At 35.3% G+C, this 22,728-nt stretch overlaps 1 protein-coding gene across 43 annotated transcripts in view; it reads right to left on the bottom strand.

The window, feature by feature from the left end:
- GTDC1 (glycosyltransferase like domain containing 1) overlaps positions 1-22,728 on the bottom strand; it is a 424,168-nt gene that overhangs the window by 319,349 nt on the left and 82,091 nt on the right. For 30 of the 43 annotated variants that reach the window (XR_011502793.1, XR_011502792.1, XR_011502788.1 and 27 more), the window contains one exon: positions 5,162-5,225. The exons of 6 other annotated variants lie outside the window; for them this stretch is intronic. The gene's annotated coding sequence lies outside the window, so the exon portion shown is untranslated. Of the gene's footprint in view, positions 1-5,161; positions 5,226-7,069; positions 7,130-22,728 lie in introns of all 43 variants that reach the window. 7 more of the 43 variants (XR_011502796.1, XM_070507618.1, XM_070507622.1 and 4 more) reach the window with 3 other exon arrangements.

The following is a 22,728-nucleotide window of genomic DNA, read 5'->3' on the forward strand; positions in this document are numbered from 1 at the left end:
AACTTATGCTTCAGAAATTTGGAAGGAAAAAAAAACAAAACACTTTTACAGGGGGCATATTGGCAGGAGCTGATGTAACAGATGACACATTCTTGGAAATCAAATAAAAGCAATAGGGAAATACCCATTGTTGCCTGATGAAGGCCTAATCACATGGACACAGCTGGAACCAATGTAGATCATTCATTAATAAAATTGTATTGTAGTAGCCACTTTTTGATGCATTTCAATTGCTGCTGTTGCCAAATCTCTGAATTTCTTTGTTCAATGTTAGCAAGATTATTTTAATGGGAAATATGAGAAGATTTAGGATGGGGGAAAAAAACAACAACAACCTGCTCTCATGCTAAAAATGCAACTAGCTCAAAAAGCTAAATGTCACTTTACCTTGCAATCGACGTACACTATCAGCAGCTTAAAATATGCAGTGCAAACCTGAAAATGGGGAACTCATATGGTACTATGGATAAAAAGTGAGCAGTGCGAGATGCCGCAGAAAACAGGAAATACTTGTGAAAGCATTCTACAGGATGATAATATATAATGTCGGGCAGGGGGAATTAACATATATCAAAAATTGGGGGGGAATCAAAATACTGAATTAACATATACTCTTTCATGCGATACTCTCTACTGAATTTTAACACTGAAGTACATACCATATGCTTAAGGAAAGATCACTCATATTTTTGACCACATCAACTTAGAAATCACTGTCATTATATGTTACTAATATTTGATATCAAACAAGATATTCAAATCACCTACCTAGGAGTTATGGTTAAAATCTGTACTGATATTCAAATGAAATAAAATACTAGTTATAATTATAAGCATGCTATTTAATATAATAAAATAAGATCCTAGTAAAAACAATAAATTTAGTACCTATCCAACTTTGCTGGCATCCCTTAATAAATTTATTTTTCTATGTTTCTACAAACATAATGATTAAGTTACTCTACCATAATTCCTGCAAACTATATAATATCAAACTATAAAGATATAGGAGTTTTAATATGTGTTCTGAATTGAACAAAACTACAGAAAACATTACCTGGAAAAAAATGAAAAATTCAACAGCATTTACCAAAAAATGTGCTCAAACATTATAGCTCTTAAATATATTTCTACTACGCCTCTGTGTATAGTTAGAATAAACAAATAAATAGGACAATTCATGTTGCAATTCCTAAGTCACTGAAAGATATATTCCTACCACAGAAAAGATAAAGGGCTTAATTGCAAAAAAAATTACACCAGTGGAGAAAATGTATTTAAAGTCTGTGAAAAGTATTTAATATACAATAAACATTCTTCAACATATGTGAACATACAGAATGAAAGAGCTTTTTGTCTGTATTATCTTTAACCACCAATTCTAATATTATCAGACCTTGGCACAGAGGATTCAAGACAGACATTCATGCACTTAACTGGACCAAGAGAAAAGAAGACAATTTCACTGGCATTCCTTCTCAAAAATGTCATAATTCTCATCTTAAAATGTTGACCTAAAGATTTAATTAATATAACTAACAGGCCTCCCAACCAGATTCATTGTAGCTGCTCTGCAGAAAAAGCCACTTAAACACAAGTTTAAAAAAAAAAAAACAGCACTGGGGGAATGAGGAATCATAGCATTTATTACATGTGCATTATACACACAAAGCAATTTGAGTATTTGTTTGTTTTGTTAAAGTAATGAGCCAATATGTTGCTGAACCTGCCTTGAGAAGGAGAGAAAATAGCAGGTGAGTTTATTTAATGCATACTTTTGATATACCTGTTCTACGAATCCTTTTAATGATTTTAAAGCATTTGCTAAATTAAAAATAAATCTGTAAAAAAAAACTGTTAGATTGCACAAGTTTATCTTAATGTATCCATAACACATATATTTTCCAATATATATGGCATATAAAAATGTTTCACATTAATAATTCTGACACGAACCATTGTTTACTTTCTTTTCAGTCACATTTGTTACACTGCTACAAAAATACATCAGTTTTTCCTCCCAAAGTGATTTTCTTATTGCCAAAAATCATTGACAATTTTTAAAATAACAATCAGTCAAAATAATATCAATCTCCTCCTAAGAAAACATATTCTGCTTATTTAACTATTCTTATCTTGATTGAACAACACTAATTTTTAAAATAGATCACTAGAAAGTAAATTATTTGTTTTTGCTTAATACAACAGAAAACACATTTACATTTTGAGGAATATTCTACAAAATTTCATACAATGCTTGCTCATAGTGAAAATCTAGTCTCCTGCTCAAATCATCACTTAAAAACCATAATGCTACATTTTCACACCCTTTGTAACAGTAGGTCACCAATAGTAGGTCTCTATAATTTAGAGATAATTGAGAAAGTTAAAAATACTTCTGTGTTTTACCTTGTATTTTAATTTCAAAGGAAAAAATTTTAAATGCACATCCTTATATTTAATGAAAGTTCGCTTGGCTTATCTATCAATACTTATCAGACATTCTAAAAATGAGTATTCAATTTGTAAAAGATATGAACTGACCCTGAGTTTTAGACAAAAATAGAAAACAATGACAGGATTTTTGGTCTCAACAAGAGATATCTTGGCATAAAAGTCCATATAATACAAGCAAATATCACTCAAGAGTTTCCATTCACATAATAAGCTGTGAAGCAAGACAAGATTCCAACCAATCAAAAATACTATGTCAACATGTCCAAAGTTAGCAATATTCAGAAGCGTTTTCTGAAAAGAGTGGCAAAAATGCAACTGTGAAGGAAATCTTTAAGAGAGCAGGAAAAGGCAAATTTAGCACAAGCTTCTATAGAAACAATGCCATTTACTATATGTGGAAATTGTAAGGAGAATGATGTTTCTATTTAAGAAAAAATATTTTTTCATGATGGTGGTCTACATCAAGAAAGAGGAAGACGAGGAAAAGAAATGGTGTAAGGAGGAAAGACTAAGGCTGCTTGCCTTCCTTCGGTGATGCTGGGAGGGTAGACCCTCTGCCTTATGAAAACCACTGCCAGAACCAAGCTACACAAAACATTTTGGCTGCCAGCCTAGAACAGTGCCAGGCGGTTTTTTATTTTTGTGCTAGACTCCCTCAATTGAGACAGTGTGGGATTGTCACTTTGATGCACACAGAGAACAAAGAATAACGTAGTACTGAGGAGGGGAGTTTTTTGTCCCTTTAAAGTTAGGTTAGCACTTTGTTTGCTTTGACAGGTCTTGAAAAGACCCAAGAAATAAAAGTTATGCTGAAGAATGGATCAATTGCCTAAAGAAATTAGTGTAAGTACACTGTTGTCGACAGTTTAAAAACCATGTGAGAGATTAACATTTTAAAAAATCAGACTTCAAAGGGATCCAAGTCATATACTTACCTGTTTAAGAGGCCAGAGACCAAGAAGTACATGACTCACGATCACATAATCTTATTTAAAATCTGATGGTATGACGGAAGGCCATAAAGTCTGGCTAAAAAGAACTAATATAACTGTTATAATTTTTAGGTCACTATTTAGAGGCAACTGTGTCAGCTACTATTCTGACCTTGATTTCTCCAAAATTAATCTTATTACAAGACTATAACATTAGAATATGAATATTTTATGCCTTTACAGAGAAAAAGGTCATAAACGATCAAAAACGTTTAAAGGATTAAACCACAAATCATCTAGAAAGTTGCCACAGACACAAACAGGAAAACCGTCTCCTCTATCCTATTCAATTCTGTACTAGAAGCAAAGCTAACACAAACGAGAAAGTCAAGTGTGTGCTGCTGTAAGCTTCAACTAAATATTCTACCTGAATCTGGTGACTAAAAACACCAATAAGCCATTAGCTCCTAGAGGTATGACCTTTTCTCTCTAATGCACAAGATAAGTAAAGGTAGCGGTCCATTTTCTACAAACCAAATGAAAAGAAAGAATGAACTGTGACAAGCCCAGATCTCATGCTGGCACATTTTACACCAAGCTCAGCATCATCTAGAAGCAGTATGCTTCTCCCTGCCAATCAGGGGGGAAAAACGTTGTGAAACTAATACAGCGTTGATGAATAGCACTAAAGGTCTAGTAGTCCCTTCCTCCTGCACATCTCTCCTGAATCAGCTGTTAAAAGAAGACCAACGGCTGTTACAGAAATAGCAAGAACTAAAGCACTTGCCTCAGATGTTACACATGGAGGCATGGAGCATTTACCACCTGAGCCTATCTAATTTCCCACAAAACGATCCCCTGCCCAGTTTTGTTCATGACCACAGATTCTGATAGCAAGTCACGATCAGTGTTGGGAAAGGCGGTGGGGGAAGCAGAATGTGGGGAACAAACCGAGTGAGAACAGTGGCCAAACTTCAAACAATATACATTTCTCTTATTATTCAAATTAGTGCCCGTGCACAATACTTTGAGACGACAAAACCTGTGGTAAAGGTTTCAGGTACAATGATTTCCTCTGGGTGGCAAGGGTAAGTCTGCCACATAATCAAAGAAAGCATTATTTTGCTCCTCACTGTTCTCCTTTCACATTTCCTTTCTTTCCTCTAGCATATACTGCTGATGCCATTACCGCGTGGGACACTGATAGTTGTAGGCGAGGCATTCATGTATTGCCAAAGTAGTCCAGAGAATGATGCCTGGCTGGCTTTAGTTCAACAAGGAGTATAAGGCAAAACCAGGAAGCAAAAAGAATGAAAGGTGTGGAAGAAGCTGGGCAATAGCCTGCTTTTTCTATTTATTAATGATGCAGACGAAATGGGGGAAAATCTAGAAAAAGCAGCCAAGCCAACTGAATTACAAAGAAAGATTAAAGGAGTTACATGTGTATAACTTGGCCGACAACCAAGGAGCAATATGAGAGCTGTCCACAACTCTCCAAAGTATATACATAAAATGAAGAGTGGGAAATTTTTATCTACCATAGAAGTGTGTATATGAAGTAATAATGAGATAAAATAAAAATAAAGAAATCTGACTTCAAGCAGCAAAAGAAGTAATCTGGTAAAACTTAAGAAAGCCTGCTTCCTTCTCTTTAGAAATATTTATCATCTTACTGACCCACACTGCAGTAAGGAGTAGATGATAAAAAATGACCACATACTGCCAGAGAACTGCATGGAAGGAGAAATAAAAATGAAGTCCCATTTGCTCACCTGATGATCCAGATATACTGATGACCCTCTTTACATATGTCCAATGTGGCTAATGCAGAGGTACCTGTGAGATCATGAAAAACAAAGTTATCTTCAAAATAAACCCAGCCTGAATTCTGAATCCTGACAAGAGTTGACTTGAATGACCCAGTAGTCTGATTCTTGGATATTCCAAGACGGGAAAAGAATCTCCAAGAACAGAAATGTTCTGAGTCTTAACTAATACGAGTTTTTTTCAGTCTTTCCAAGGATTTCCCAAATCAACTATAACTCAAAAAATAGTAACAATAATAATAATGATTCAGATTAGAGGTCCTTAACCTTGGTTCATGGATGGCCTTCAGGAGTCTATGCACTCCTGGAGGACATATGTAGAATTTGTGGGGCTTTGTAAACAGCTATCTCTCTGGGGAGAAGGTCAATAGTTTGCTAGATTTGCAAAAAGGTCTAAAATCCAAAACACTGTCAAGAACCTCTGAGAAGGTTAGTCTAAAATCTCAGAGGCAGGTTGGAATGTATATGGATAATCAGTCCAGGTTTGGGGTTTTCCCTCCAGGGAAACAATAAAGGTACACAGACACTTGTAGATCTGGGGTAAACATCTTAAGAACACTACTTTCTGAGAGAGCATTACATCAAGTTTAAACTGTTATTTAACGTACAGTCCTATGTTCTCTGCAAGTCATGCGCAGCAAAGAGAATAAGATAATACCACATACCCAAGGGTGGATATTGTGACTTTCCTGTTCTGTATTTATTAAAGTCAAAATCCTTAAATATATTGATACTGACAGGGTCAAAACTAACATAGAAACTCATCCAAAAAGGATCCTATAAGACAAGCAACAAAGAGGAGCTACCAAAGGAATAAGAAATGTGGCTCCCAAACAGATTACATAGCACAAAATCAGAAGATTAGCCAAACACATTTCTTGAAAGAATTATTTTAAACAGTAATCACGGAGTGCGAATAACCTATATCAGAAAAAAACCAGGTTGGAGAACCTTCCAGGCACCAACTTTGAACAAGATGGGAAAGCATTCACAGTCACGTTGATGATCCTGATGTCACCAAAAAATAATAAGAATAAAAAATAAGAGAAAGGCTGAAAAGACATAAATCAAGTAGAAGGAGAAAAAAACCTTTTAAGATGGCCCATTTCAAATAATGATCATGTAGTATTCTCTCAAAAATTTATTTATTTAGACATTCACCTCTAAGCACGTACCAGGCACTGCATTCAGTGCTGGGAATTCAGCAATGAACAAGACAAAACTTGCCCTGCTGGAGCTTAATTTGGGGAAGGGGAGGAAGGATGCAAGGAGACAAGCATATCAGCGACATCATTTCAATTTGTGATACACGATATGAAAGAAATAAACAAGAGGATGTGACCGAGGCACTGGAAAATGGCCTACTTCTAACTAGTACATCACAGAGATGTTCATCCAATTCTCAAAGTTAGTCAGGATCTTAGAGAATTAAGACAGGAAAAGGACTATAGGGACAGCTAGTCAGACCTCTTCATTTCAGAGATGAGGACAGGAGAGCTATTCTGGAAGACAAAGGATCACAACCTCATTATCTCAGAGAATCAAAACACACACGCCTAGACTGAGTTATGATTTTATGATATACACTTTGTCTTAAGAGGAGGAGAAGGCTGAGAAGAAGTGACTGAACAGCATTTCTGAATATTTTAAAATACTGGCTGAGGACACTGTGTACTTTGTATCCTTAATATTTAACAAAGAACCACATTCTATACAAATTCTTGGCAAATTTCATTCAATTAAAAGAATTCTGTTTTGTGTTTCTACAGACAAATCTGATCCATTTCTGATCAATTTCTGCTGTTAAAGAAAGGCAGGGTAGGGATGGGGAGGAACATGGTAGCCAGCTTCAACCTTCACCTCGTGGAATTCACACCTTTGTGTAGTCCCCTCTCTCACTGTATCAGGGTTGGTCTGAAAGAAAAACAGAATGCAATGGAAGTGAGGTGTCTGACTTCTGAGGCTAGGTCCTAAAAGATATTACAGCTACCTCCTTGCTCCTTTGGATCACTTGCTCTGGGTGAAGCCAGTTGCCATGTCATGAAGACACACAAATAGCCTGGCAGAGCAGCCCACCTGGCCTCTTGCCAAATAGCTAGAATCAACTTAGCCTTATATGTCAGCCATCCTTTAAGTGGATGGCCCAGGCAAGTCCAACCTTCAGATGACTGTTGCCCTGGGTGATCCTGACTGCAACTCATGGGAGATCAAGAGCCAGAACCACCCAGCCTGCACTCTAACCCCTTTCTAGCATGCACTATAACTTCCTGCATGATAGGGCCTGGAAACTTAAAAACTAGATTTCCCAGAAGCTCTTGCATCATGCTTCCACAGGGGACCCACGTTCAACTAACTAGACAAATCCATGCAAGACTTAGAAAGCAGAGTGAGCAAATCAAGGTGGTGACCACCTACAATGAGATCAAATCTCATAGCGAAGGCATTTTGTTCTTCTGAGACAATCACAGAAATATTCTACTAAATGATCCATGGTATCATAGGTTCCAAGTAGCAAGCAACAGTGGATATTCTACTAGAACAGTATACCTGAGTGCTTCTCTTGGTTTGTGTTGTTCCTAGCTTATTTAACAGTCAAGTCTGATTTCTTGGCACTTCTGGAAATTAAGTAGAGTGTAACATACCCCTTTTTGCTTAAACTAGCTAGCTGTCTGCATCTAAACTAGCTGTTGCCTGTAAAAGAACCCACTCTATCATACAAAATTCTCATATCTCAACACTCACTCCTTTTTCGCAATTGATCCTCTTCTGTTCCAATACTCATTCCTCTATCTGTGCACTAAATCCTATTCATTCATGCCTTTTCTAAGGCATTCTATCAGTTTTCTCCTTTTTCTCTACCTTCAATCTTTTCCTCTGCACTGATGCCTTCTCCTTCATCAATAACACACTTCCTTCAACCCTACCAAATATCCCTGTCATGCTTTATAAAACAATAAAATAGGCTCATTGTCTTCACTTCAACTTCCACTCAACACTCAAATTACCACAACTTGGCCTCCTTAGCCATCACCCTACTGAAACAGCCACTGTTAAGGTTGGGAATAACCAAACAATTACCTATTTTCCTTCCTCACTCTGCTAGACTGTGGCATTTGGCATTCCCACCCATCCTGCCTCTTTAAAATTCCCTTGCAGGGTTACTCTCCAAAATACATAAAGAACTCAACAACAAGAAAAACAATCTGATCAAAAGATGGGCAGAGGACATGAAGAGACATTTATCCAAAGAAGATATACAGATGGCCAACAGGCACATGAAAAGATATTCAGGGGGCTGGCCTGGTGGTGCAGTGGTTAAGTTCACACGTTCTGCTTCGCCCAGGGTTTGCTGGTTCAGATCCTGGGTGTGGGCCTACAGATCACTTGTCAAACCATGCTGTGGCAGGTGTGCCACATATAAAGTAGAGGAAGATGGGCACAGATGTTAGCTCAGGGCCAGTCTTCCTCAGTAAAAAAAGAGGAGGATTGGCAGCAGATGTTAGCTCAAGGCTAATCTTCCTCAAAAAAACAAAAAAAAACTAAAAGATATTCAACATCACTATTAGGGAAATGCAAATCAAAACTACAATGAGATATCATCTTATACGTATCAGAATGGCCATAACTAACAAGACAAAAAAATAACAAATGTTTGAGATGATGTGGAGAAAAGGGAACCCTCATACACTGCTGGTGGGAATACAAACTGGTGCAACCACTATGGAAAACAGTATGCAGATTATCTCAAAAAATTAAAAACAGGAATACTATATGACCCAGTTATCCCACTACTGGATATCTATACAAAGAATTTGAAATCAACAATTCAAAGAGATTTATGCACCCCTATGTTCACTGCAGCATTATTCCCAATAGCCAAGACATGAAAGCAACCCAAGTGCCCTTCAACTGATGGATGAATGGATAAAGAAGATGTGGTGTATATATACAATGGAATATTACCTAGCCATAAAAAAGACAAAATCATCCCATTTGCAACAACATGGATAAAACTTGAGGGTATGACATTAAGCAAAATAAGCTTGACAGAGAAAGACAAACACTGCATGATTTCATTCATATGTTGAAGATAAACAAACACATGGATAGAGAGAACAGATTAGCAGTTACCAGAGGGGAAGGGGGTTTGGGAGTGGGCAAAAGGGGTTAAGAGGCACATATGTATGGTGATGTATAAAAATTAGACTATCGGTGGTGAGCAGGATGCAGTATATACAGAAACTGATAAATTATAATGTAACCTGAAATTACACAATGTTATCAACCATTATGACCTCAATAAAATAATTGAAAAATAAAAAAATAAAATTCCCTTGCATTGGTTTTGAAGGCATCTCTAGCCTACGGGTTTTCACTATTTTACCCCTGACTCCATTTCTAGGAATTCCCTAGGGCTTATCCTTAGGAATATTATGGTTTCATTCTGCCCCTGACTTCAAGACTTCAATTACCATCTATATATTTACTGATCACTCCCAAATCCAAATTTCTCCCCTACCTCTCTTTTCACACTACAAACTTAACATTTCTATCTGCCTATTAGATGCAGCTAGCTTTATCAATTGTTGCAAAATATCATAAAACCCTCCCTAACTCAAAAGGACAAATTTAAAAGTAGTTTGTACCCTATAACTGTGCAGTCCAATACTGTAAACACTAGCCACATGTGCTTACTGAGCACTTGAAATGTGCCTAGTCCAAATTGAGATGTGCTGTAAGTATACTCTGCACAACGGATTTCAAAGTCCTCATACAAAAATAGGAATGTAAAGTATCTCAATAATTTTATATTGATTATATGCTGAAATAATAATTTAGATAGACTGGGTTAAATAAAATATATTAGCAAAATTAATTAAACTTATTTCTTTTCACTTCTTTAATGTGGCCACTAGAAAATTTAAAATTATTGCATCATAATTCTATTGAACAGTGCTGCTCTACACACACAAAAAGAACACCATAAAAAAAATGCACGTACTATTCTCAATCAACAAAGGAAGGAAAAAGAATTGATTTTGTTCTCTTATACTCAAGTCATCCTCACGTTCACAACTTATTATTTTATCTTGATCGCTTATAGACTCATTGTTTAAAAAGAAAAGGCTATGTCCTGTAATCAAGATTGATAGACATTCCCTAAAATACATACAAATATACTCAAAATTATAATGTCAAAAGTACTAAATTATATCCCATAAAAGTCAAATATAATCATAACTATATCATAAAAATACAAATAGCTAACATTTGATATGTGCTATGCAACTATTTTATATAATTTAATCATCACATCTCTAAAGTAGGTAATATTGTTACGCTCCATTTAACAAAGTAAGAAACCTAAGGCAGAAAGAATTTAGGTAACTTGCCCAAGGTCATGTTCTTGGGCCTCAAACCCAGGTAATCTGGCTCCAGATACCATACTACCTTTTGCTGACTCATAGAAGTAAAATTTAAAAGAACAAAACAGCCTCAGTTTTGGATGGTTCCCAGTATCCTTAAACTTATACACTCAAGAAACATCAGAAAAAGTCAAATCAAATAAACCCAAGTGTGAACATATAAACATAAAAGCTCACAGAAAATGAAAATTTAGAAGCAAAACTAGGTGAGTGGAGGTGAGTACAAAGATGAAATAAAGAAAGAAGAGACAAAGGAGTCTGCTCTGAGCCCAATATCTCCAAATGAGAATTCCTCAAGAAGAAGAAAACATTACTAAGTGGACATGAAGATGGTATGGGCCTCAGAAACACGGTATGCCCACTGAGGCAGCAGAGCAAAGTCAGGCCTTGACTGATAACCATGGAACCTTCCAAAGACTTGCGTGTAACTGCTTCACACAGTTGTGTGTGTGGGGGGTGGGGGATGAGGAGGAGTAGGGAATTAGTTATTGAACTAATTTCAATGGTTCAAAAAAACTTATAGAAAGAATTTATATCTGAATAAGGCCATACAGCCTAAATTTTTAAATGCAGTTTAGCATTTTTTTAAAAAATCTTCCAAAATACAAAGCTTACAATGTAAATATATAAATACATACATGGGCAAAAATAAATATGCTGATTAGATATGTATACATATCCCTAGAAGGATACATAAAAAGATGCTAACACTGGTTACATGTGTGCAAAGAAAGTGTTAGGGGACTAGGGCACAGGATGAAGAGATTTCACAGCCCTTGGTACTTTTTAAATTTGAACCAAGTGAACACAGTAACTATTGAAAAATTTATTTAAAATCCTGAAGTCCAAAAATAAAAATAAATAAAATGATGTTGAATAGGAAAAGGTATGGAAACATACTTATTCACAAGTACACTCCTGCACAGAGGAGTGCTTGATGGTGAAAGGGTTAGGGACTTCTGGCCTCAATGAAAGACTAGTATCCCACCTTCACACAACATCATCACGTGACCCTGCCACCTGTACCTCACTTTCCACCACCAGAGATACACAACAAACACGCATACACAGAGGTCATTTGAATTGCTAGACAATGCTACTCGAACATTCTCAGAGCCTACGTGCTTAAAAACATCTAAAAAAACAGAAAGAAGCTCTTGAAAAAGAAAAAAGGATTTTGGAAGCTAACAATATAGAAATATATTTCATATACTTTTTTAAAAAGTTGTTTAGGGGCCGGCCACATGGCCAAGTGGTTACGTTTGTGCGCTCCGCTGTGGCGGCCCAGGGTTTCGCCGGTTCGGATCCTGGGCGGAGACATGGTACCACTCATCAGGCCATGTTGAGGCAGCGTCCCATGTGCCACAACTAGCAGGACCTGAAGCTAGGATATGCAACTATGTACCGGGGGGATTTGGGGAGATAAAGCAGGGGGAAAAAAAAAAAAGAACCTACACAACAGAAAAATATTTAAAAAAAAAAAAGTTGTTTAAGGAGAAAAAAAGTCTGTTTGGAAGTCAGAGATTCCAAAAGACCAGTGATGCAAAACTCCCCCAAAGCTAGAAGTCTATTAACATTATTTGCTTAACACCTGCAAACCAGAATACCTATAGTCTGCAACCCAAGATAGCAACCCTGAGTCCTCTTCTTTTGAAGGTGAGGGTATTCTATGACTTGACTTGACTGGACAGCAAAGTGACCTAATCCTTCCCCCTTGGCCAAGAGAAAGTCTTCCCTCCCAAAGCTGGAAAGCTCTGAAGAGGCTTGCCTTCCAGAATAATGAACCAAGCTTTTTCGGTCAGGGATATAGTAAGCCCTTTCCTTTAAACTTCTCACAAATCAGAACTTTTCACAAAATCTACTCCCAAAAAAGCTTATTTGCATTAATTTGCTTTGTGTTGCCATCATTCACTGTCTTCATTTTTAATTTAGTGGTATTTTTAGCCAAAGGAAATGAAATATAGTCAGTTTTTCTCAATCTGTCTCAGTTCTACTCTTCATCTTCTGGGACCAAATTCATGTGATCCTTTAACAACTATTTATTTCACACCAAACCAGATATCTCCCTAAAGCTTACCAAGCTAGCCTCCAGGCATATTTCTTAAATAAAAGCAGTAGATCTTTGTAAACCTAAAATTTGCATACTAAAGGAACAAATCAACTATCAAAAGACCTAGTAGGATATAGCAGTTGCTCACCTCTGAGCAGAGTTTAAAATTCATTTCAATTTATTATTTTTTTAAAGAAACAGCTATCGACTTTTTCCCTTTGCAAAATACCATGTTTAATGGCCTAGTCAAATTAGAGGTGATAGTGTGAAGCAAGTGTTTTAAATTGCTAAATTCTAAACCTTTTAATAAAAGTACATCAGTCAGAAGTTTTAATAAGACTCAGCAGGACAGAGAAGAATTAACAGTCTGTAGGTATCAAAACGGGGTGATAGGCAATGATAACCTTAATCATTTGCATAGGGATTTATAATTTCATTGCTTAAAGGTTAATGAAATTATGTGGTATTTTGCCCACGCTTATCCAGTAAATGATTTCATGCCTTGGTTTGTATATATTTACTGACTGAATCACATAACAGAAGAAATGACTGCTTTTACCAATTAACCTACCGCATTTTTACTTATGTGCTCCTGGGTCCATAACTATCATTATCTGTTCTAACCAGCAACTGAGTTGCCCAAAACAAAAACAAAAGGTTTCCAACAGTATCTCTGAAAAAAGGACAAACTCACAATCAGAACTCTAAATGGCCTACTCTGACTGCATATTAGAATCACCCAGAAGGCTTAAAAAAAAAAAAAAACCTAATACTTAAAAAAGCCCCCCAATCAAAGATTCTGGGTTCATCAGTGACTCTTAGGGCCTCCCCTGGTGATATCTTATGTCCAGTTAGGGTAGAGAAATCCTGCCATAGAGTACTGAGTCTCAAAGTGTGGCCCCTAGACCAGCAGCAGCAGCAACAGCAGCTGGGAACTTGTTAGAAAGGCAAATTCTCAGGTCCCATCCCAGACATACAACACCAGGACCTCTAGGGTGGGACCAAAAATCTAAATTTTTGATGAGCCCTTCAGGTGATTCTGAGGTACATTAACGTTTGAAAAACACTGCCTTACACTTGATCTTAGCCAAAAGGCAGTGAAGCGATTGAAAAACATTGCTTTAAGTAAGAAAAACCTGGGTATCAATCATCTCCCCACCACTTACTGGCTGTATGACCCTTGGTCAGCTTTCTAAACTTCACTTTCCTCACGTGCAAGATAATAGTTAGCTAACAATTGTTAAATATATATTATGTGCCAGAGAATGTGCTAATAAGCACTTTATATACAATTTAACCCTTTCAACAAGTTTACCAGGCACAGATTAATATCATTTACACCTAAAGATTATGGAACTCATCCAAGATTACAAAGCGAGTAAGCAGAATCAGAATTTGAACTAGTCTTTCAAACTACAAAATCATTGCTCTTTCCGTATTACACAAAATATGCTTGCTGGTCTGCCCTCTCTATTCCCTTCCTCCTTCCCTCCCTCCTTCCTTCTTTCCTTTCTTCCAATCCTCCCTCCTGTCTTCCCTCCCTCTTTCCTTCCCTCCTATTTGTCTCTGCCTTTTCTCACTTTCTTGGGGAGGAAGCTTATTTTCCTATCATAAAGCCAGAGATTAACTAGCAGGTATAGTATTTACTGAGTGACTACAAAGTACCTGACAATCTGCCATATGCCAGAAAAGAAAGGATTAACATTTTTTAAATTTAAAAATCATAGTAATGAAGTTACAAGCTAGAGACATTCGATTTGCAAAATATAGAGATACACATGATTTAGTTCTAAACTGGTGAGTCAAAAACAGAAGTAATTCAGGGGTTCATGAGACTGGAGCTCAGAGACCAAGGCACGATGCCAGGAGGAAGTGTGGCTTATGCTGAAACAGTGAAAAGCCTGTCCTGCACAGGGGGAGAAACACAGTTAGAGAAGAGTAGACAACAAGGCAAAGTCAGCTAAAATAGGTCCAGAATGTGACTCAGAGTAAGAAGAATTTAACCTTACTACAGTTAAAAAAAACAAAATGTTTTTTTCACAGAATATTTTTGATGCACTGATAGTAAAAAGGTAAAGTTAAAATCAAATCACAGGTACTTATTCTAGAGAAAAAAAATCAATCTAGGATTATACTGAAAAAAAATAAGCAGAAGTCATTTCTATTACTAAAAGTGTTAAATATGATCCACTCTTTACTGTAGTGTTTCCATGGGCTATTCATAAGTATTACACAGTATTTTCAATCATTCACTAGTCTAACCAACACTGACTGATGGCACTGAGTTAGGCACCAAGGACAAAAAGAGAAGCAAGATATTGACCCAGTGCACATGGAGTATTTATAGAAGAAAGAGACTGCCAAATGTTTTATGAAACATTTATCTAAAGTTATTAGGAATTCCGAAGCCCACTACAGATAGACCAATTCTTAGGAATGACTTTTGTGAAATTCCTGAAAGTCAAGAAGGTATAAGCTAACCAAAATGTCCCACAAATAACGTATAAGAGTACTTTGTTCATCTAGCATCATGAACCTCACTCACAGTGGAGCATCCCCAGTTCCATCCACATTTAGTCTTACTTATGGCTAAGAAAGGCAGGCAAACATACAATTTAGAGGTAAGCTTTTTAACATTCATATCATTCATTTCATTTTTCACTGAAGAACTAATGAATGACTATGCTCAGAAACCCACTGGAAGATTCTACCTATGTATCAATGAAGGAAACTGTGAGGCACAATGGGCTGACTGAATTCACTATCACCTCAAGTTTCCAGTTCTGTCAATGAGAGTCCAGTGCTGTATAACATATTCTTTAGTTCTACAGTAATCTGACAATTCCATGATGCCCATTTGTCTCTAAGAACCAATTTAATAAGCATGTATATCTACCACACTATGCTTAAATGATGACGGCCTAGGAGTATTTTTTCTCAGAATAAATGTGAACTGAATTTCTCCTGATATTAGAAATTATAGCATTTTACAAACTAAAAACATTTAAGAATCAGTAATGGATCTTTAGTGAAGCTATTTATTAATAACTTATACAAATATAATCAAAGAACTGAATCTCAGAGTTAAAAACCTATTTGAAACATCACCTGGTAAAACACTAGCTTTTATCCCAAGTAGTATCCAGGACATGTATAGTGTTAAGATTAAAACAATGGTACAAAAAGATCTCCAAGCAACTTTGAGTAATAAATTTCTTTGGCCCCAACATATCCAATTCATCTACACCACTGTATTTTACTAAAATTCAATTACCCATCATCTCATTCTTTAATAATATAAACCGTATATGACAATGTGGTAGGACTAAACGTTGGTACTTGAGAGTAGTTCAATTTCAATACAAGTGGTTGGTATAAAATCATCTTTTAAAATATTCAGACCTTGCCATCCAGTGATCCACATGCACTTGGATCTATAAGCATTAAGGAATGTGTTTAGATTTACTGAAACCATACCTGCTGTCAAGAAACAAAAAAGTTGTGAAAGCTGATCAAACACAACTTTGCCTCAAGTATCATGTTAATGTTATCCACTAACGCTGTTCTAAAAGTTAACAGTCAATGTAATCCGAAGGTTTCTCTTTATTTCTATATTTAAATCATCACAGGTTTGATCAAGCATGCAAATCCCTTTGGGCTCAGGGTTCCCATCAAAATGTCTTATAGGAACATTAAAAATTGAATGGGCATAAACAACTCCAAGGGTGCGGAGCTCATGACAGCATTGCTGTGATCTTTGTGTTTCATGTGCAAGACACTGGGGAAGTTTGCAAGGGAGCAAGAGCAACTAATTACTCTTTTGCTTGAGGGCAGGTGTGCTGATCTCTACAGGTGTCTCAGCAGCAGCATCCTGCCTACTGCCTTGCCTCTTGAAGACATTCACTGTAACGACTTGCTGAAGCCCTGCAAACATCTAATAGAATACCAAACTGTTGGGTTGATACCCAAAGAGGATACCAACGTTCTATGAGTACAGAAAGTGTTTCAAAGAAAATAGTTACTTTCTAAACAGGAAATAAAAAAGAAAACACTAACTAAATAACAATCTTATGTTGGTCCATCTTTTTTCATTCATGAACAATAGCGGCCAGTGCTGGGTATGCAATTTTAGAAGGACCAAAAAAAGATATGAGAAATTACCCACTACAGGAAATTAGCAAAAAAATCATCATCTGATGATAGGGAGGGCTATATAGCATTCACAGGTGATGTCAATTACAGGATTAATATTCCTTAGGATCTTCCCCATAATACTCGGAAAGAAATAATACTTAATAACGAAGAGACACACAAACCAGAGAAAAACAGCCCCTGCTCTGCTACTTGCTATCTGCATGATCTTGGGCAAGAAACTTAACCTTTCTGTGCTTCAATTTCCTCATCTAATTATAAACAAGACCCATCTTATCAGGTGTTTTAAAATGAGGAAGTGTCCTTTAACTTTTCAGTATGGGGTTGGTATACAGTAAGTGCTTAATAAATTATAATTAGCATCATGAAAATTTCCTAAATACATTAGTCTCTTGTTCTTAGTAGAGTATCAACCAAATAAAAAGCATCTGAAATTTGTTGTATGCTGCATCCATAAAATAAAAACTTATGGCCTGGCTTTTGAGCAATCAATTCATTAAAAAAAAACACACACAAACAAAACCTTCAATTAATTCTTTACTTTTTTAAAATAATCATTCATCTTGATGAAGAGATGTTATTTTTAATATGGAAATTTTGCGAAGAAGTTAGTCACCTTTTATAACAATAAAGTAAAGAAAGTTTTACTATTTCAAACTTCATCTACTTAGGAAAGAATCTCTTTCTGGTAACCTTAATTTTACCACGCAACGAATCTGTCAGAATAAGGAAATGCCTATAAGTGATAATATAAGATTTTACCAATTATTTTCATCAAAAAGTCCCTATGTACTGTTTTTCTTTAACCACATGGAGTTAAGATGGTATTTCAGGTCATCTTTAAATTAATCCTCAATTATGTAACCAAAACCTCACGAGTCTTTAAAAAATTAATAAAAGCAAAAGTTAAAATTGTTTCACACTATTCTCAAAAGAACTAAAAAACAGGGGGGGGAACTAAAGCAAAATGTGTACAAAATATAATATAAAAAAATAAAATACTATTTCCAAAATTGAAAATGATTAGACTCATGGGAATGATAAGAATATAATTGCTTGAAGTAATATCCCTCCCACTCTCAGACTATTTCATCAGAGGCTCACTTCTTCAAATTTGGACAATGCAATAACTTTCTTTTCTTTCTTCCTTTAATTCCTTCTTCCTCTTGTCCATCCTCCAGTTTTCAATGGCATCTCAATCATCATGAACGTTAAGAACTGACCTGCTATACTTTCTTTAACATAGACCTAGTTACGTCACTCCCCTACCCAAAGATCTATTCTATTGGGGGAGACAGGCACATAGATAATTAAATAGGTGTCTGTGTGTGCACACAGACGTGCATGCACACATGTACACACAAAGTACTTAGGATAAACAAGAGGTCAATTCATTTTGCCAACAATAAGTCAAGGAAGGCTTTATACAACTGATGACAGCTGGGTGAGATAATGCCTACAAAACAAATTCAAATCTCCAGGCCATCGGCATCCACCAAGCCTCAATCTACAATTTTCCAGCTGAATCCCACACTCTCCTCACATGGACCTAGATGTCCTTATTCTCTAAACTTAGCTAACACTCTGCTGTCACCTGGCCTCTGACAGTGCCTCTGCCTTGAATTCCTTTTTCATCTTCCCCATCTTAAAAGTTTTAAAAATGTGATACCCTTATACCCAGGCACTCCAGTTCTGCTTATTTTTCTGATACAATTAAATCAAGGAATCAAAAAGGCTTTGAACTTTGCAATAGCAAGCAGGAAGACAATGGAGTAATTCCTTCAAACTTCTGAAGAAAAGTGAACTCCAATTTAAAATTTAATTATTCAGGTAAAATATCAATCTAGTGAGAAAACTGAATAAAGATATTTTTCTCTCACATACCCTTTCTCAGGAAACGACTACAGGATATATACTGTACCACAAAAATGTAGGAATAAGACAAGAAAAAGGAAAACAATTTGAGATTCAGGAGGATAGAAAAGGAGTTCCTAGTTTAACAGCAATGGAAAATCACAGGAAAAGAGCAGATCTAAAAATGCAAGTCTCCTGGAAGAATATAGTCAAGAAAAACATTGAAACAAGTTACCCAATGAGATTCACTTTATGGAAAATTATACTAAGAAGCTCCTAGAAGATACAGGAAGAAATAGTAAGGGGGACTAAGAAACGAGACAAACGAAAAAACAAGGCGTTACTAACTTCATGATAAACAAAAAGTCAGGAGGACTCTTTTCAGAGTTCATGACAATACTCAGTTATAAATAATATCTGCATAGTAAAATAATGCATTACTAAAAGTAAATTATCCAAAAGTTGTAATTTAACAATATTGGGAATATGCAGAGAAGAGATGGCAGTGTAATGAAGAAAAATCCTCAGACCATAATATATAAAGTCAACAAACAATGTAAAATGAATCAAAAGTAATATGTATATACACAATTTAGCTATATAGAGATATATAATAGCTAGAAGAAGCGGATGAAGGTTTAAAAACAGTTGCCTCTAGAAGAGACTGGAAAGACTGGGTAAGGAATCACTGTATTTTCTAATAGGCCTTTTACAACAATTAAAATATTATACAAGGTGAATATATGACTGACAAAATATGAATTAATTTTAAAAAATCAGTCATGTTCACAAGGATGTTTTCAACGATGCTTTTTATAATAGCAAAAAGCAGAAACAATCTAAATGTTCATTAATAGGTGACTGGTTAAATAAGTTACATTATATCTACACAGCAGTTCAATGACTATGTAGTCATTTAAAATGAAGTTGTAGAAAAATATTTAATGATATGGAGAAATGTTGATATTATAAAATGAAAATGACATGCCAATCCCAAAACAACTTTATTCTACATAGGAAAAAATTCCTTTGCCTGTACCTAATTATACTAAATACCTATGTTTATATAGTGAGTATCAGAAATGGCAGAAATAGGATAAGTATAAAAGAAAAAACGGTTTGATTATTACTTTCTTTTAATAAATAAAAATATTGTAAGAGTCAGAAAACCTGGTTTCTAATGTTAGCAGTCAGTAACAAACTGGGAATTAGGGCTAAGTCATTTAGGAAAAAAAAGAAAAAATATAGCTGAAGAACAAAAAAATGAAATGCCTATGAAAATATTAACGGTAATTTTAGAATTTTTCTTTTTTTCTCACTGTTTCTCTGGGTTTCCAAATTTTCAAGTAAATAGTAACTTTGTATGTGAAAAAAATAGAAATTTTAATGCAATTCATCACTCTATTTAAATAGTGTCACCTCATGAAGACTTCCCTGACATCTAAGCCAGAATGAGTTTTTCCCTCCCCATTGTACTTTGTATGTGCCACCATTAGAACATTAGTGCAATCTCCTTTCTAATACAGGTAATTGTTTATGTCTGTTCCCACATTTGATTTAACTTGCTGAAGAGAGGACCACATATGAGCCATCACAGTATATAGGCTGAATGGAATATGCCTGGGCTTCTGAAGACAATTCTCCAAAATGAGGAAATCCTAAAAATGGTCTGAGCATTACTTTAAAAACAAAAAAGAGAGTATTGACTGAGTAATTTGGAGAATAACAATAATCATATAAAATATAAGTTTTCAGGTTGGCTGCTCTTATCACATTGCTGTTTAGTCCCAACTCACATATATTGTCTCTCAAATTGACTTCTGGCACATTTTTTCTTTTGTCTGAAGGCTTCAGTGAGGCAGTGTTTAAATGTAGATCTAGAGGACTTCTTAATAGATCACATTTATCACTCCAAAATGCCAGTTACTTACGGATTTGGTTAGTAGCACACTTACCCAAAGTATTACTTCAAATAAATTAAAATTAGGATTATTTGTCTTTATGTGAGTATAGGATTTCCAAATTAAGCAGAAATTTAAATATGTTTGGTGGAGCGAATGTGAAAAACATTTCACAATGTTTGGCTTTTATTTAGAACTAGTTTCAAAATGACAAATAAATGAAGCAGCACAAATTCTAGAAACAGAATTTTTCTGGGCAAAACCAGAAAACTCCACTATTTCTAATATGCAAAGGATTCTTAACTCTTTCCTTTCCTATATAAAGGAGTCAACATTCAACATTTAATAAAAAAGTCATAAGAGGATGCTAATATTTCATCTTGGTGGAGCTATTTTCTCCATGAGATCAACCACTACTTTTCAGCATGCTTTTAGAATAGACTATGTGTGAGTAAGTGGAGTCACAAAGAACAGAATGTTATGAAGTAAAGAGCTATTTTATCCACCCTCCCCATCCTATCCCCAGAGGTCTGAGCAGAAGGGCATAAGGACAAGGCAAACGGCCTTTTAAAAGCGCAAGGTTAAAGTACCTATTGAGTGACAACTGTGGAATAAGGAAGAAATTAAATTCAAATAACAACAATAAGATCTGTAGATTTTTATTTCTTAAATTGTTTTTCAACTTTTAAAAACAAACAAATAAGAAAGTAACAGTTTAACTACAAAAGGATTAAGGATAACTTGCTTTACAAAATAATGTGCCATGAATTGATTTTATATATTAAATTACAGGCAATATAGATTTAAGTTATTACAGAAAGGAGACAAGGCACAAAAACTTAAAACCAAAAATGTTAGGTACAATACCAACTGAACTTAATTTGAGCATCTCAAAAATTTTAAGATAATAAAACATACAGTCATTTTACAAAAAAATCAACTTACCATCAATTTTTCAAGAACATACCTTCTGCACTAGGCAAAACACACTACTAAGAATTCTAGAAAATGCAAACCACTTTACAATACAGAAAGCAGATCAGCAGTTGCCTGGGTGCAGAAATGGAGGGGCTGACTTCAAGAGGGCACAAGAGAACCTTCTGGGGTGAGAGGAATGTTCCGAATCATAATTGTGGTTGTAGTTACACAGCCGTATGCTTTTGTCGAAACTCATCACAGTGCCCACTTAAAATGGGTATAGCTTATTGAAAGTAAATTATGCGTGAATAAAACTGATATAAAAAAATACACTCATAACAGCTGATCATGGCTGACAATCATCCAATTACCTAAATACTTTCATTGTAAATTTATTGTGTTTCTGACATACAAGGTTAAAGATCCCATGAGTAAAAACTAGCTGAGCGATAGCATTAGTTTACAGTCACCAGTCATAATAACTTTTTACTGAGCTCAAGGCACTGGAACCCACACTGTGCTTACCACATATTAATTTGTATTACTGGTTAGTTTTTTTTTTCTCCTCAATTACTTTTTAGGCACAAAAATGTGCCATCTATTTATTACCATCCTCCAAAATCTAACTCAATTCATTTCACAAACTTAAGTGTTTATACACTGATTTACATCATGAAACACCTCAGACAATTATCATTTCTTCTTTAATACTAAAAAAAAAGACAGTTTTTGAAAAAATATAAGAACAGCTATCTTGATTTCTCATCCAAGACATTGTTATTTTAGAAAATAGATATTTTTCCATAATCATATTTAAACAATTATTTCATATTTGAAAAAGTAAAATTCTTTAATAGGTATTAAGTAGCCATATGAACTTATAAAACATACTACTGTATAAAAGCATAGTTTTTTTAAAAGCGAAAATATTACAATTTTATTTCTTTCCACTGTGACACTATTTCCACTGCATACAAATTTTACTGACATTATTACCAATAATGTATCTATTTTTAAAAATAACATGACATTATCTCACACTTAATAATAGAAATTGGTTTAAGATAACTTGCCTCAGAAATCTTAACAAAAAACACTTAGCTTACTAATTATTATTTTAAAAATTAATTACACAGAAATCAAGACAGTGTGGTACTGGCGAAAGAACAGACAAATAGATCAAAGGAACAGAATAGAGAGCCCAGAAATAGA

The sequence above is a fragment of the Equus asinus genome, chromosome 4 (genome assembly GCF_041296235.1).
Source record: "Equus asinus isolate D_3611 breed Donkey chromosome 4, EquAss-T2T_v2, whole genome shotgun sequence".
In the NCBI taxonomy this organism is placed as follows: Eukaryota; Metazoa; Chordata; class Mammalia; order Perissodactyla; family Equidae; genus Equus; species Equus asinus.